At 39.4% G+C, this 14,453-nt stretch overlaps 1 long non-coding RNA gene across 1 annotated transcript; it reads right to left on the bottom strand.

The window, feature by feature from the left end:
* Nucleotides 1–8,412: 8,412 nt before the first annotated feature.
* Nucleotides 8,413–12,300, bottom strand: LOC130272742 (uncharacterized). Its single transcript, XR_008843711.1, has 3 exons — nt 12,185–12,300; nt 10,013–10,107; nt 8,413–9,015 (listed from the first exon to the last, which is right to left on the bottom strand). It is a non-coding gene; the product is annotated as an uncharacterized LOC130272742 (long non-coding RNA).
* Nucleotides 12,301–14,453: the final 2,153 nt, after the last annotated feature.

Consider the following 14,453-nt stretch of genomic DNA (forward strand, 5'->3'; position numbering starts at 1 on the left):
TTTGGTGAAAGATTCTTCATAACTTCCAATACATTGGTCTAAATATCTGCTCATTCTGGTCTTAGAAGTCCGGTGGGTGGTCCTACTCATTGTTTGACAGTCTTCTTTTATATATTTATAAATATAAAGAGAGCTCTCAGTCACTGAGTAGCAGGGCCAGATTAACATAGGGTCTGCAGCTCCAGGCCCCTCCAGTAAAATAGGCCCAGCCGGGCATCCAAAAAGTCCGCCGAGGAACAGAGCCGTCTGCGCTGCAAGATCGCGAGAGAACAGAGTTTAAATCCTCTCTACTCTCGCGGGCCGCGGCAGCCGGCAGTCAGAGCAGCTGATGCGGTACATTTTTCATCGCCGCTCAAACCCGCCGAATATGACCTCCACGCCAGTGGCGGAACCAGGGGGGGCAATGGGGCAATTGCCCCCCCCCCCCCCCCCCCGAGATTGTTGCCCCTCCTCCCATACTATAGCGTAGTGGAGCGGGAGCTGTCAGCTGTCCCGCTCCACCACTCCCTCACCTTTCTCACACCCGTCACCTTTCTCACATGCTGCGGCTGCTCCGTTCTTGCAGTGTGAGTGAGAGCCGCGGGGCCGCCGTGACGGCGCCCGGTGATCACGTCCCCGCGGCTCTCACTCACACTGCAAGAATGGAGCAGCCGCAGCATGTGAGAAAGGTGACGGGTGTGAGAAAGGGGGGGGAAGCAAATTATAAGTGAGAGGGGCACATGTCAGGGGGGCATTATAAGTGAGGGGCACAGGACAGGGTGCATTATATGTGAGGGGCACAGGACAGAGGGCATTATTATTATGTGGGGGGAACAGGACGGGTTATAATTATTATATATGGGGGCACAGGATGGGGCATTATTACTATATATGAGGGGCACAGAGTGTTTTGCATTTCAGAGGTATATGCCGGCATTTATGTGGGCTGGTAATGTGTAGGAGCACCAAATTTATTAAATGGTCGCAGAGCATTTGATAAATTTTGTGCAGGTCACATTTTCTGAAATTTCTCTCTTCACATACACCAAAAAGCTAACTCTGGGCTGGTGTAGTTTTAGAGACTTTTCAGTGGCTTTGCACCTTCTTTGCGCCTTTTCACAAAAAGGTGCAGTTCATAAAACCCGTCCATATCATGTGTATTGCCAAAATCAGTGGTTTACAATTCAAGTGCAAAAAAGGCACAAATAAACACTGCTTGCGCCTTTTTTTTTTTTTTGCACCATTTGCGTTTGCGTTTTCATTTTATATATTATGTAAATATTTTCATAAATAGGCCCAGAAAAATTCTCAGTACCAGGCCCATGATACTCTTAATCTGGCCCTGCTGAGTAGTACCACCCACTGGGCTCCTAATGCCCGAACAAGGAGAAATTCAGATCAGAGTCTTACAAATTATATAGACTCTTTTGCCACAAACCTATTAATAAATCTATTAAGCTCCTTCTGTTCTATTACATGGTAGTCGCGATGGTGTGAGTGAATTTATATGTATAGATATACAAACCACCGCCCGACTATATATATATATATATATATATATATATATATATATATATATATATATATATATAGAAACAATGGAGCAGCACAACCAGATAGTGCAAAGCAGTGGGTGCCAGCAGAAAAAACACCCCAGGTGAGGGGATGTACAAAAATCCACACCAAAATAGAAATGCTGCGGCACTCCAAAAAGTACAGTGAAAAAAGAATTTATTGATCTGACATCAGAAGCGACGTTTCAGCTGCCCAATTGCAGCCTTTCTCAAGCTTGAGAAAGGCTGCAATCGGGCAGCTGAAACGTCGCTTCTAATGTCAGGTCAATAAATTCTTTTTTCACTGTACTTTTTGGAGTGCCGCAGCATTTCTATTTTGTTGTATATATATATATATATATATATATATATATATATATATATTTTTTATATATATATATATATTTTTTTTTTTAACTGAATGGTAAAACATAGAGACATGGCACCATAGTTGGAGGCCCGGTTTGATCGTTGGCTATTGTTGTGCCTTCTCTTTTTGTATCAAAATCTGCATATGTAAATCCAGCCCAAAGCCTATAGTATTCCTTAGTTACACCATATACAGTACAGTATTGATGGGAAAGGAAATGCGCAGGGGATAGAAGGCTCAACGGAAGGAGGTTTTAGCTCTTAGTACATTATTGTGACCTGAAATATTAAGATATTAAAGTGTTAGCAATTGTAGTCTATTTTCAAAGAGATTTCCCAACATAAAGGAATGAGAACAAAAAATGTTTTGACAATCTATCAGAATTAGGTTAAAGTTGTTCGAGCTATTTACAAAGATATAAACACAGTGCTACATCATTGACTACATCTGGTCTAAAAATGAACAATCACATACGCACAGTATCAAAGGCTACAAATATATCAGTTCATTGCAAGTTCATTATAAACATTATTGTAATCTACTGGAAATTGCCATGTGACGTTTAAAGCCTGAACAGATTCACATTCCAGTTCACCTGTAGTTTACGCCAATTCCACATGAATTTACATTATATCCAACATTCTGTATATTATGGTATTCGAATTGAACACATTATGGTATTCGGATTAAAATTAGATCTACAGTTCTGTGGCCTTTAGACAAATGGCCTTTAAAGGGGTACTCCCGTGCCCTACCGTTTTGAACATCCAGTTCAGGAGGCTTGGAGCAACGGCCATGACACCCCCTTCATTGATGTCTATGGGAGACATCATTGGAAGGGCGTGGCATGGCATCACGAGGGGGCATGGCCATGACTACTTGGACCCTACTCATCCTGAGAACAGGGACAAAATTGTCATTGGAATAAACAGACCGCACCATGTGTGCACGGCCAGTTCTCGGTTCATGGGGCCTCCGAACACTGCCAAGTGCTGAAATCGGCAATGCTCAGAAGCCCCAAGGAGAATGAACAGAGCACTGGCCACACATATACACTCCATTAATTACAGAGACAATTTTCCTTGGATCAGTAGTGGTCCCAGTAATCGGACTTAATCAACTTGTTATTCCCATTATCATGTGGATAGAAGGGGGATAAATTTTTTGAGATAGGAATACCCCTTTAATGCTCAATCTAACAGCCACTTCACTAGAATGAAAATGTAGTAACTCGCCAGGTTATATTAGAGGTAAATACATAAAGCCAGAGATCTATTGGACATGGGCTTACATTGCCGTTTGGAAATAGGAAATATGCCCCCGCTCAAATAATTTTACTTGGCCTCAAATTTTGTAATTCTATCAAAGGGTTGGATGTTCTGCAGGAGAAACATTGAAAAATCGTCGATTTTTTAAAATCTCTTTCTAGTTGCCTTGTTACTAGTAACTCTGTAGATCAATGTGTAAACTGTGGCAGAACTCAATAACAAGTCTGCAATTCTGTTAACTTTACATGGGGCTTGTTGCTATTAAAAGGGTACTATGTTGCTCAGCATTCAGAACAATATGTTCCAAGCGCTTAGAGCCGGGGCTCGTAACATCACGCCCTGCCCCCTCTATGCAAGTCTATGGGAGGGGGCGTGGCAGCCACCACGCCCCCTCCCATAGACTTGCATTGAGGGGGCGGGGCGTACTGTCACGAACCCCTAGCCCCGGCTCTAAGCGTTCGGAACATTTTTTTTACGAATGCTGAGCAGCATAGTACTCCTTTAATAATTTCTAATAGCATTTAAAAACGGGTTTTGTTAACCAGGTACCATTTTAAAATTGAGTATTGAGGTGTAACTATCAAGATCACATGACCGAGGAATATCAGTTATGGGATGGCAATGGGATGTGATCAGTGCTGCACTTTTCTGGTTTATTGGACTTCTGTGGACTGAGGACCAGGTCGGATAAGACGGGCTCCATCATATTACAAGTGCTGCTGCAGTGTTTTGGAAAGTGACTATGACAGTCACAGTGATGCTGTGTCCATGATTTGCTGCCTTGTTCATGTGACATCTAATTGTTGTTGCCTTAAAGGGGTTGTCCAGTGAAATTTTTTATTTAACTTATGTGCCCAGGGTGCTCAATAAACCAATAAAAGCTTTTAATTTCTTGCTCCCTTACAACCTCCGCTATCAGGGCTCCCTGTCTGAGTCCTGTGCCATTGCTTTAGCCGGAGCGGCAGAACAAGGCACCTGCAGCCAAGTCAACTGACATTTCCGCTCGCCAATCACTAACGGAACACTGCTGCGGCCAGTGATTGACAGAGTGGCACTGTGATTTAAAGGGGTTATCCAGGAAAAAACTTTTTTATATATATCAACTGGCTCCAGAAAGTTAAACAGATTTGTAAATTACTTCTATTAAAAAATCTTAATCCTTTCAGCACTTATGAGCTTCTGAAGTTAAGGTTGCTCTTTTCTGTCTAAGTGCTCTCTTATGACACGTGTCTCGGGAACTGCCCAGTTTGGAAGCAAATCCCCATAGCAAACCTCTTCTAAACTGGGCGGTTCCCAAGACACGTGTCATCAGAGAGCACTTAGACAGAAAAGAACAACCTTAACTTCAGAAGCTCATAAGTACTGAAAGGATTAAGATTTGTTAATAGAAATAATTTACAAATCTGTTTAACTTTCTGGAGCCAGTTGATATATATAAAAAAGTTTTTTCCTGGATAACCCCTTTAATGTTTACAGCTCCAGAAAACAGATTGTCAGTGGAGACCTGGCCACAGACATGGCACCCTGATATCAGAGGCAACATGGGTTTTCTTGGGTAATCTGGGCACATAAATTAAATAAAAGTTTTCACCAGACAGCCCTTAAAGTAAAGATTTTTTTCTTTTAACACAAGAAAGCTGCACTCGGCTAGTTATTTTGGATCCTTTGGATAGGTGATAACTTTTAATTCTGGAATAATCCCTTTAAGGCTTCGGAAAAAAAAAGGGTGGTGCCAAATGCCTCTAGACTAATACCATAAAATGGTACATGATAGTAAAATTACAGAAAAAATAAAGTCGGACTGTGCTTCACTTTAAATGATGTACAAAATGTTATATAAAATAATTACAAGTGAGACATAAAATAAATAATGCAAATCCAATATATAAATATCTCCTTCCACAGGGCCCTTGTGGGGAGGTATGATATTGAAATACAAAAGATATTAAAAAAGATGTTTAAAAAGGTAGCATGTACATTGTATTCTACCGCTATTCCAATTTTGTGCAAACCGACATGATACACTTTTATAAGGTACACTCCGTTCTCATAAGGTTTAGAACAGTTCACAAAATGGTATAATTACCAACTTCTAGAGATGATTTTTGGCTGGACGTCCGAGAGATAGATGGCAAGTGTTGTAGAGGCTGTGTCCAGCGCTAGCATGCGCTTACGGTGACGGGCCCAGATGCCACAGGCTGAGGAGAAGTCACCGGTCGCAGAGTAACTCCGGAGATGGAAGCAGGCTCGGAGACAGGTATCGTGGAAGCTGTGTCCAGCGCTGGCATGTGCTTGCGGTGATTGGCCCGGTTGTCGCAGGCCGAGGAGAAGTCACCGGTCACGGAGTAGCTCCGGGGATGGAAGTACACTCGGTGACAGATGGATCTTACTCCGGAAACGAAGGAAAGCCTCGTGGGGGATCTCTCTGCGTCTGATGGAATGGCGGATGGGATGCAGCCAGGTGTGGAAACAGCAGATGACAAAGTTGTATCGGAGGTAAGTGATAGCGGTTTGTGGATTGCGGTTGTCATGCGGTAAATATTTCTTTCTCTAGACGCGTTTCAGGGTACTTTGTATGCGACCCTTTCCTCAGTAGAGATATCTTTAACAGTGAAGCTCAAAGTCCTTTTATACATGTTACCTGTCTAATTATAACAGGTGTGTTTCTGTTTAGTTCTTCCGCAAATAGCGGAATGGAACGGGAAACATAGGGTTGTTTCATCTTGATAGAACAATGTTCACATTTAGAATCAGTATGTATGCGTTCTTATTTAAATATAGTATTATATATATTATAAACATCAAAATGGTAAATATAACACACAATAAGATGATTAGGATGTGCAGGTAGAAAAAAATAAGAATAATAAAATTATAAATAAAGATGAATACGAAAATAGAAATAAAAATAAAAATGGAAAATAAAAATAAAAAGTAAAAAATAAAATAGAGTAATAATGAAAATATAATATTAATGAAAATGAGATGAGTATGAAATAAATAAAAATAAGAATAAAAAAAAATAAAAAAATAGAAATAGAAATAAAAGTAAAAATAAAAATAAAAAATAAAGTAAAAAATATAAAAAGTAGAGATAAATATAAAAAATATATATAAAGATTAAATAAATAATAAAAAATAATAAATTTAAAATAAAAATTTATTTTCATATTTATTTATTCTTATTTTTATTTTTATTTCTATTTTTATTTTTATTTTTACTTTATTATTCTTTATATATAATTTTTTATATAAATTTTTTATATTTATCTCTACTTTTTATATTTTTTACTTTATTTTTTATTTTTACTTTTATTTCTATTTTTATTTATTTTTTATTTTCATATTTTTATTTATTTCATACTCATTTCATTTTCATTAATATTTTATTTTCATTATTACTCTATTTTATTTTTTACTTTTTATTTTTATTTTCCATTTTTATTTTTATTTCTATTTTTGTATTCATCTTTATTTATAATTTTATTATTCTTATTTTTTCTACCTCTGCACATCCTAATCATCTTATTGTGTGTTATATTTACCATTTTGATGTTTATAATATATATAATACTATATTTAAATAAGAACGCATACATACTGATTCTAAATGTGAACATTGTTCTATCAAGATGAAACAACCCTATGTTTCCCGTTCCATTCCGCTATTTGCAGAAGATCTAAACAGAAACACACCTGTTATAATTAGACAGGTAACATGTATAAAAGGACTTTGAGCTTCACTGTTAAAGATATCTCTACTGAGGAAAGGGTCGTATACAAAGTACCCTGAAATGCGTCTAGAGAAAGAAATATTTACCGCATGACAACCGCAATCCACAAACCGCTATCACTTACCTCCTATACAACTTTGTCATCTGCTGTTTCCACACCTGGCTGCATCCCATCCGCCATTCCATCAGACGCAGAGAGATCCCCCACGAGGCTTTCCTTCATTTCCTGAGTAAGATCCATCTGTCTCCGAGTGCACTTCCATCCCCGGAGCTACTCCGTGACCAGTGACTTCTCCTCGGCCTGCGGTAATCGGGCCAGTCACCGCAAGCGCATGCCAGCGCTGGACACAGCTTCCACGATACCTGTCTCCGAGCCTGCTTCCATCTCCGGAGTTACTCCGCGACCGGTGACTTCTCCCCGGCCTGTGGCATCCGGGCCCGTCACCGTAAGCGCATGCTAGCGCTGGACACAGCCTCTACAACACTTGCCATCTATCTCTCGGACGTCCAGCCAAAAATCATCTCTAGAAGTTGGTAATTATACCATTTTGTGAACTGTTCTAAACCTTATGAGAACGGAGTGTACCTTATAAAAGTGTATCATGTCGGTTTGCACAAAATTGGAATAGCGGTAGAATACAATGTACATGCTACCTTTTTAAACATCTTTTTTAATATCTTTTGTATTTCAATATCATACCTCCCCACAAGGGCCCTGTGGAAGGAGATATTTATGTATTGGATTTGCATTATTTATTTTATGTCTCACTTGTAATTATTTTATATAAAATTTTGTACATCATTTAAAGTGAAGCACAGTCCGACTTTATTTTTTCTGTAATTTTACCATCATGTACCATTTTATGGTATTAGTCTAGAGGCATTTGGTACCCCCCTTTTTTTCCTATATATTATTTTATATTGGTATTTTTTTGGTGTAAATACCTTCCATTTAGCCTCGACTAATTTATATTGTGAGCTGCACATACCCCAATTTCTTTTGATCTAACCTTTAAGGTTTAATTCGTTAATAGAGGAGCTTTTTAGTTGTATTCCCTTAAGGACAATTCACAATATGTAATCCTTTCCTGGAGACATTCCAGGCTGAGATTCCGTCTGCAGCAAGCGCCGCTGTCACCATTGATCGCAATGCAGTTTGAGCAGAATTCTGCCAAATGATTGTACATGATCATTCTATGGGGGAAGTCTGGAATTTGGATTTCCATGGTGGAGTTTTCAGCTGTAGAAATTCCGCAGTGTGCACAGTGTAGCAGAATCCTACTGAAGACAAAGGAAAGCTGCTGCCCCAGAATTTACGAGCTGAATTGAACATTGAAGATGAATGTGGAAAGCCAGGCTAATATGGCATGTTTTAGTAAGAGTATGGTGTGATAATAACAATTAACAGTTTGTGACGCCAGGGTAGCATTGACATTCACACTCTAAGGGCAGTAGCTTCCTGGGCCAAGCGCTGGGGTAATAACGGCCAAAGATGCAGGGTTACGGAAACTATTGAATTTTACTCAGAAACTTGCAAAAAATAAATAAATAAATACAGGAACAGTTCAATGTTAGTGCAAAGATAGATGGAATTTGCTGCAGGGATCACAGTTGCTTCAGGGCATTATGGATCTTTTAGTCCTCACTGACTGACTAGCTTCTGGATTGCTGAATTATGTTTGGACTGGGCTGGATTGTTAACTTGGATGAGACTTATAAGCTGACAACACTGACTCTACTTTCCAAATAGCTACCTGGAATTAGGGCTTACTGCCAGGTCAAAATTGTAGATTTCTGGATTTTATTTGTCCGGGGCTTTGCTATCTCCCGTTATCCTCTTCTTTGCTCATTGGTTCTGTGGGCTCTCTTGGCTCTTCTCCCCACTGCAGACTTTCTTCTGACTGGAATGGAGAACCTGGTCAGTGGGATCCTGTGAAGGGTTCTGTAGCTCTGGAACAATTTAGTGCTGCAACTGGATTTTCTTAGGCTTGTCCTTATGTGGTGAGGTACAGATCTAATAGTGACGGGAAGCAGGGCAGCAGCCGCAGCCCTCATTGGCTAAAGCAAACATGTGATCCCCTTATCATCCTCCTGCACAAACAGGTTAACCCCTTAGGGCACAATAAAGCAGGAAAGTTAATGGACATTACATTGCAAGGTAATAAATAACACATTTAAACCTGAGTAGTGCACCAAGAGCAGACACGCTAGGTGATATCCACCTGACAGGTCATGAAGACAGGTGTGTTCCATACCGGGACACCACATGAACACCAGAGAAGTGCAGATGGCCAAATGTAGAATGGAACCATGTTATGGAGGTGCTAAGTCCCATACAGGCAGATAGTCTTCTACTCATTACCTACATTATCTACTGACAGAGAAGGCCCCCATCAAAACTCTCCCTATCAAAACTGGCAAAAGTATCTACTTCTAATGGCAACCTAAACATCTTAATTATTGATCCAACTATATAAAACAACCAAACATTCCAAATCAAATGATGGAGTATGTTATTTTTTTCCATTTAGAACATTATATTGTCTTTTCAATAGAATAAATTTTTACTTTTCGCACTGAAACTAGTGGGACGCGCGCAGGTCTTTTTACGAGACATGTGTTTTTCATTTGAATTCTTGCTCATTACTCTTTAATTTTGACAAGCAGTACAATGCCTATAACTTTATTAGGAGTCTCTGTAGCAAATACAATATATTGAATTTCTGCCACTTGGTGGGTTTATATTGTCACTGAGATGTATAAGTCAAGACTGAAAGTTCTTGTTAATTCTGTGTTATTTGCCAGGTCTTTACTTTGAAATATAAGCCTTCATTGTAACGGCAATCGTCTGACCAATAAAGCACCAACATTTCAGAGTTCCTTGTAAGAAAGGTTGTATTCTTACATTTTTTTTTTTATATTATTTTGACGTAAAATTGACAATGACAGTATATTGGCACGTCTTGCAAGGTTAAAACACTCCAGTTGTTATTACAAGTGTTTAAACATATTAATAAAAGGGAAACAATGCAATTTCTCAAAAATTCTTTTGAAGCATCACAGCAGCAGGCGAATGGATCCCGGTTTTATCTCTTTTCTTACACTTACCGAGGACTCCAGTCAGCAACTTTTCTGAAACTGATATACTGTTATTTTCACTCCAAGGGTTCTCGAGTTCACTTCTTTCCTGACAGTTTTAAGGACTCGGAAAGAAAATGGTTAGAAGGAGAGAAGGATTAGATCTGAGGTCAGTTTCATGTATTTCAGTAGTTATCCCAGCCTTATGGCATTAGCACTTGGTTAGAATTTTAATAACAGCGGCATGTGTTACATCAAAAAAAAAGTTGGAGGACATTTATTTTAGACAACGTAAGAAAAATTTGTGAAAAAATTATAGATTTGTTCAAATAAACCACAGAGCGATGTCCCTGGTGTGGCTAGAAACCCGGCTAATGTTTCAATACTCTTTAAAGTGAACCTGTCATATCCCACAAAGGAAAAAAAAAAAAGGTTATATGTTACTCAGTACCTAATCCTGATCATGTATATATCATTTGTATGTGTCTAGCACCTATATTTCTCTTGCAAATACATATTTTGCTCACTTGGTTTGTCCTTCTGTGCATTGGAGGGGGAGTGTCCTTACTCCTCCCTGAGTCTACTGTGCTGGGTCTTTTCATCCAATCACTGAAGGCTGCTCTGTACCTCCATCCCTCCCCCTTTTCATACTGTAGTCTTATGGGACAGAAGTGAGCACAGAAGAGTGCTAGTCCCACCCTCACTTACTGGACTTTGTCCATGCCTGTGCTTTAGCTTGGACAAAGCCATGATTTTATAAACCATGACTTCTATAAAAATAAAATAAAATTTTCTATCCCATGCATGCTTAAACTCCTTCCTTGTACTTGCAGTATGAGTCATTGGGCTGGTCCCTGGTGGTCCTGCCTGCCTTGCCAGTCTTGATTATATAGATCTTTCCTTGTACCCAAATATAAAAAGATCTAGTAATCAAGACTGTTTCATTGGGAGAAGCCACTGGGACCAGTCTGAAGACTTTTGGTTCATGCAGCATGAAGGTAGTAGAATCTCTTTAAAGAGGCTTTGTGGCCTTTCCTGACTTGTCTGTTTTACTAAATAGATGTATTCCCCATGAAATAGCAATTCTAGTACATGTTTTCTTATAGCCCTGTGCTGTTCCTCTGTTGTTCTTACTAGAAATGTGTGTCTAAATAGTCAACTGGGTGTTGCCAGTTTGGTTTGTGTTCCTACACCGTCTGAAATTAGGAAAATCAATGCTGACAGTGTTGAGACATACCCCTAATTGTTCACCCAGTTGACAAACCTAAAATAAATTTATTTAATACAATAACTGAACAACCAAGTCAGTGAATTTAGATATCAACATTACTGCTTAAAAATGTTGTTTGTATAACCAAAGCATAGGGGATAAGATGTCTGGTCATGGGGGACCTACCGCTGGTGACCCCTGCAATCTCAGCTGTAGCACCCTAGACATCCGGTGCACAGAGCGAACTTCACTCTGTGCCGGATGACTGTCGATGCAGGGCGGAGGTGCGTGATGTCACAGTCACGCCCCGCTCGTGACGTCACAGCCATGCCCCCTTAATGCAAGTCTATGGGAGGGGTGTGACACCCCCTCCCATAGACTTGGATTGAGGGGGCGTGGTTGTGATGTCACGAGCAGGGTCGTGACCATGAGGTCACAGCCTCCGGCTCTTTGGTGCTGCACCCAATGCTCTAAACGAACACCAGTCGCGGGACCACGATCAGACATCTTATCCCCTATCTTTGGAATGTGTCACCTAGATTTTTGTTTGCTGATCAGAGATGTAGATTACAACAGGCTCTTTTTTTAATCTGTTTCTTTTTTCTGTTGTCTCATTCAGATGTATTTGAGACCTTTTCAGAGGTCATTTTACCGGGAGGGAGAGGGTGTTGATCTATGCTGTGAATGGTGGTGGACCCAGTGTTATCTCTCTACTGGGGTCACCTTTGACTCTGCTCTTGAGAAGAAAGGCATTACTCGGAAATTATCTGTACAAAATAGGAAGTCTCAACTTAGTTTTAGACCTAGTGGCCAGAATTTCAAGATTATTATAAATTATAGATGGCAAAATGAAAAATAATGAAAACATCACAAAAATGTTTGAAGCATTACTGACATAAGTAAGAAATTTTTAAAATATGCTCAAGTCAGTGTAGTGATGTACTCTAAGACCTGTTATGCAAAATAATATGCATGTTTTATATGTAAAATACCTTTTGATCTATGTATTACTGTGCTCAGTCTTTTTGCACTTCCCTTGGAGGCTGGGGGCGTTTCTCCAGGGTCATGATGAGCTCCTTCCCTTTCCCTCTTCCATGTCCTCAGAAAAATGGTCCACCTAGTTGCTGGACCAAAAGGACTTGGTTACCAGGGTTGATTTGCAAAATTAAAGAGACAGAGACCCTCCCTAGTGGCCGTTTTTTTAAACCATTTTTTTTCACATCTGAAAGTACTTAGTTTTTAAGGACGTGTTAAATGAAAAAAAGTTGTTTCTAATTACAGTAACACTTAAAAAATTGGATTAACATAGTAATCTGATTTATACAAGGTCATTTTAGGTCATTTTCTGATGACACATTTGCTTTAAACTTATGCACATACCGGCTAGAAAAATTTTGTTAGAGGGTTTTGTTTTTAGTTACAAAAACCTATGAAGTTTATATGTAAATGCACTTTTGAATACATTGAAAGACTGTTTAACCCCTTAAGGATGAGGCGCGTACAGGTACGCTCTTGAGTTCTGGTACTTAAGGACCATGGGTGTACCTTTCCGCCGTGGTCCCGTTACGGAAGTTTGAAGCGTGCTCACGAGCTGAGCACGCTTCATACCCGGTGGGTCTCAGTAGCTATCAGCAGCCAGGACCCACGGTTAAGGCCAGACATCGCCGATCGGGCCGATGCCCAGAATTAACTTTTTAAACGCTGCAATAAATGTTGATTGAGGTGTCTAAATGCAGGATCCAACATTTGCCGGTAGCTCAGCTGAGCTGATCAGGACATCCGCAGTGAAATCATGGGTCCTCCTCAGTATCAGTCCTCTGATGCTCCAGCAAGACTCTGCAGGCTGGAGCAGCAGAGCACCTATAATGCTGATCAATGAAAGCTCAGCATTGAACAGTGTATGCATTAAAAAAACGGTTAAAAAGTAAAAAAAAAGTTAATAAGTGAATTAACCCCTTCCCTAATAAAAATTTGAATCACCCGCCTTTTCCCATTTTTTTAAATGAAATAATGTAATCAAAAATAAACTTAAACATATGTGGTACCACTGCGTGTGTAAATGTCCGAACTATTAAAATATAAGGTTAGCTAAACCCCACGGTCTATAGTGTACATGTAAAAAAAATACCAATCCAATATTGCGCATTTTTGGTCAATTCATATACCATAAAATAATTAATAAAAAGAGATCAAAAAGTCCCATCAAACAAAAATGGTACCAATAAAAACTACAGACAACAGTGCAAAAAGTGATCCATCATATAGCCCCATATGCGGAAAAATAAAAAAGTTATAGGGGTCAGAAGAGGACAATTTTCAGCATACTAATTTTGGTGCATGTAGTTTACATTTTTTAAAGTAGTAAAATAAAATAAAACCTAAATACAATTCATGGCAGTAAATGTTGGCACCCCTGAAATTTTTCTAGAAAATGAAGTATTTCTCACAGAAAAAGGATTGCAGTAACACATGTTTTGTTATACACATGTTTATTCCCTTCGTATGTATTGGAACTAAACCAAAAAAGGGAGGAAAAAAATCTAATTGGACATAATTTCAGACCAAAATCCAAAAATGGGCTGGACAAAATTATTGGCACCCTTTCAAAATTGTGAAAATAAAAGATTGTTTCAATCATGTGATGCTCCTTTAAACTAACCTGGGCAAGTAACAGGTGTGGGCAATATAAAAATCACACCTGAAAGCAGATAAAAAGAAGAGACGTTCACTTAGTCTTTGCATTGTGTATCTGTGTGTGCCACACTAAGCATGGACAACAGAAAGAGGAGAAGAAAAGAAAAAATATCAACAATTTCAAGGTTATAAGTCCATCTCCTGAGATCTAGATTTGCCTTATCAAGAAGTTTGCAACCCATGGCACTCTAACCAACCTCCCTGGGTGTGGATGAAAGAGAAAAATGTATGAAAGGTGTCAAGGTGTCAACGCAGGATTATCTGAATGGTGGATAAGCAGCCCCAAACAAGTTCCAAAGATATTCAAGCTGTCCTGCAGGCTTAGGGAGCATCAGTGTCAGTGCAAACTATCTGTCGACATTTAAAGGAAATGAAACGCTATGGCAGGAGGCCCAGGGGGACCCCACTGCTGACACAGAGACATAAAAAAGCAAGACTACATTTTGCCAAAATGAACTTGAGTAAGCCAAAATTCTTCCGGGAAAACGTAGTGTGGACAGATGAGACCAAGATAGAGCTTTTTGGTAAAGCACATCATTCTACTGGGTCTTCCAGCAGGACAATGAC

Source organism: Hyla sarda, chromosome 5, assembly GCF_029499605.1.
Source record: "Hyla sarda isolate aHylSar1 chromosome 5, aHylSar1.hap1, whole genome shotgun sequence".
Lineage (NCBI taxonomy): Eukaryota > Metazoa > Chordata > Amphibia > Anura > Hylidae > Hyla > Hyla sarda.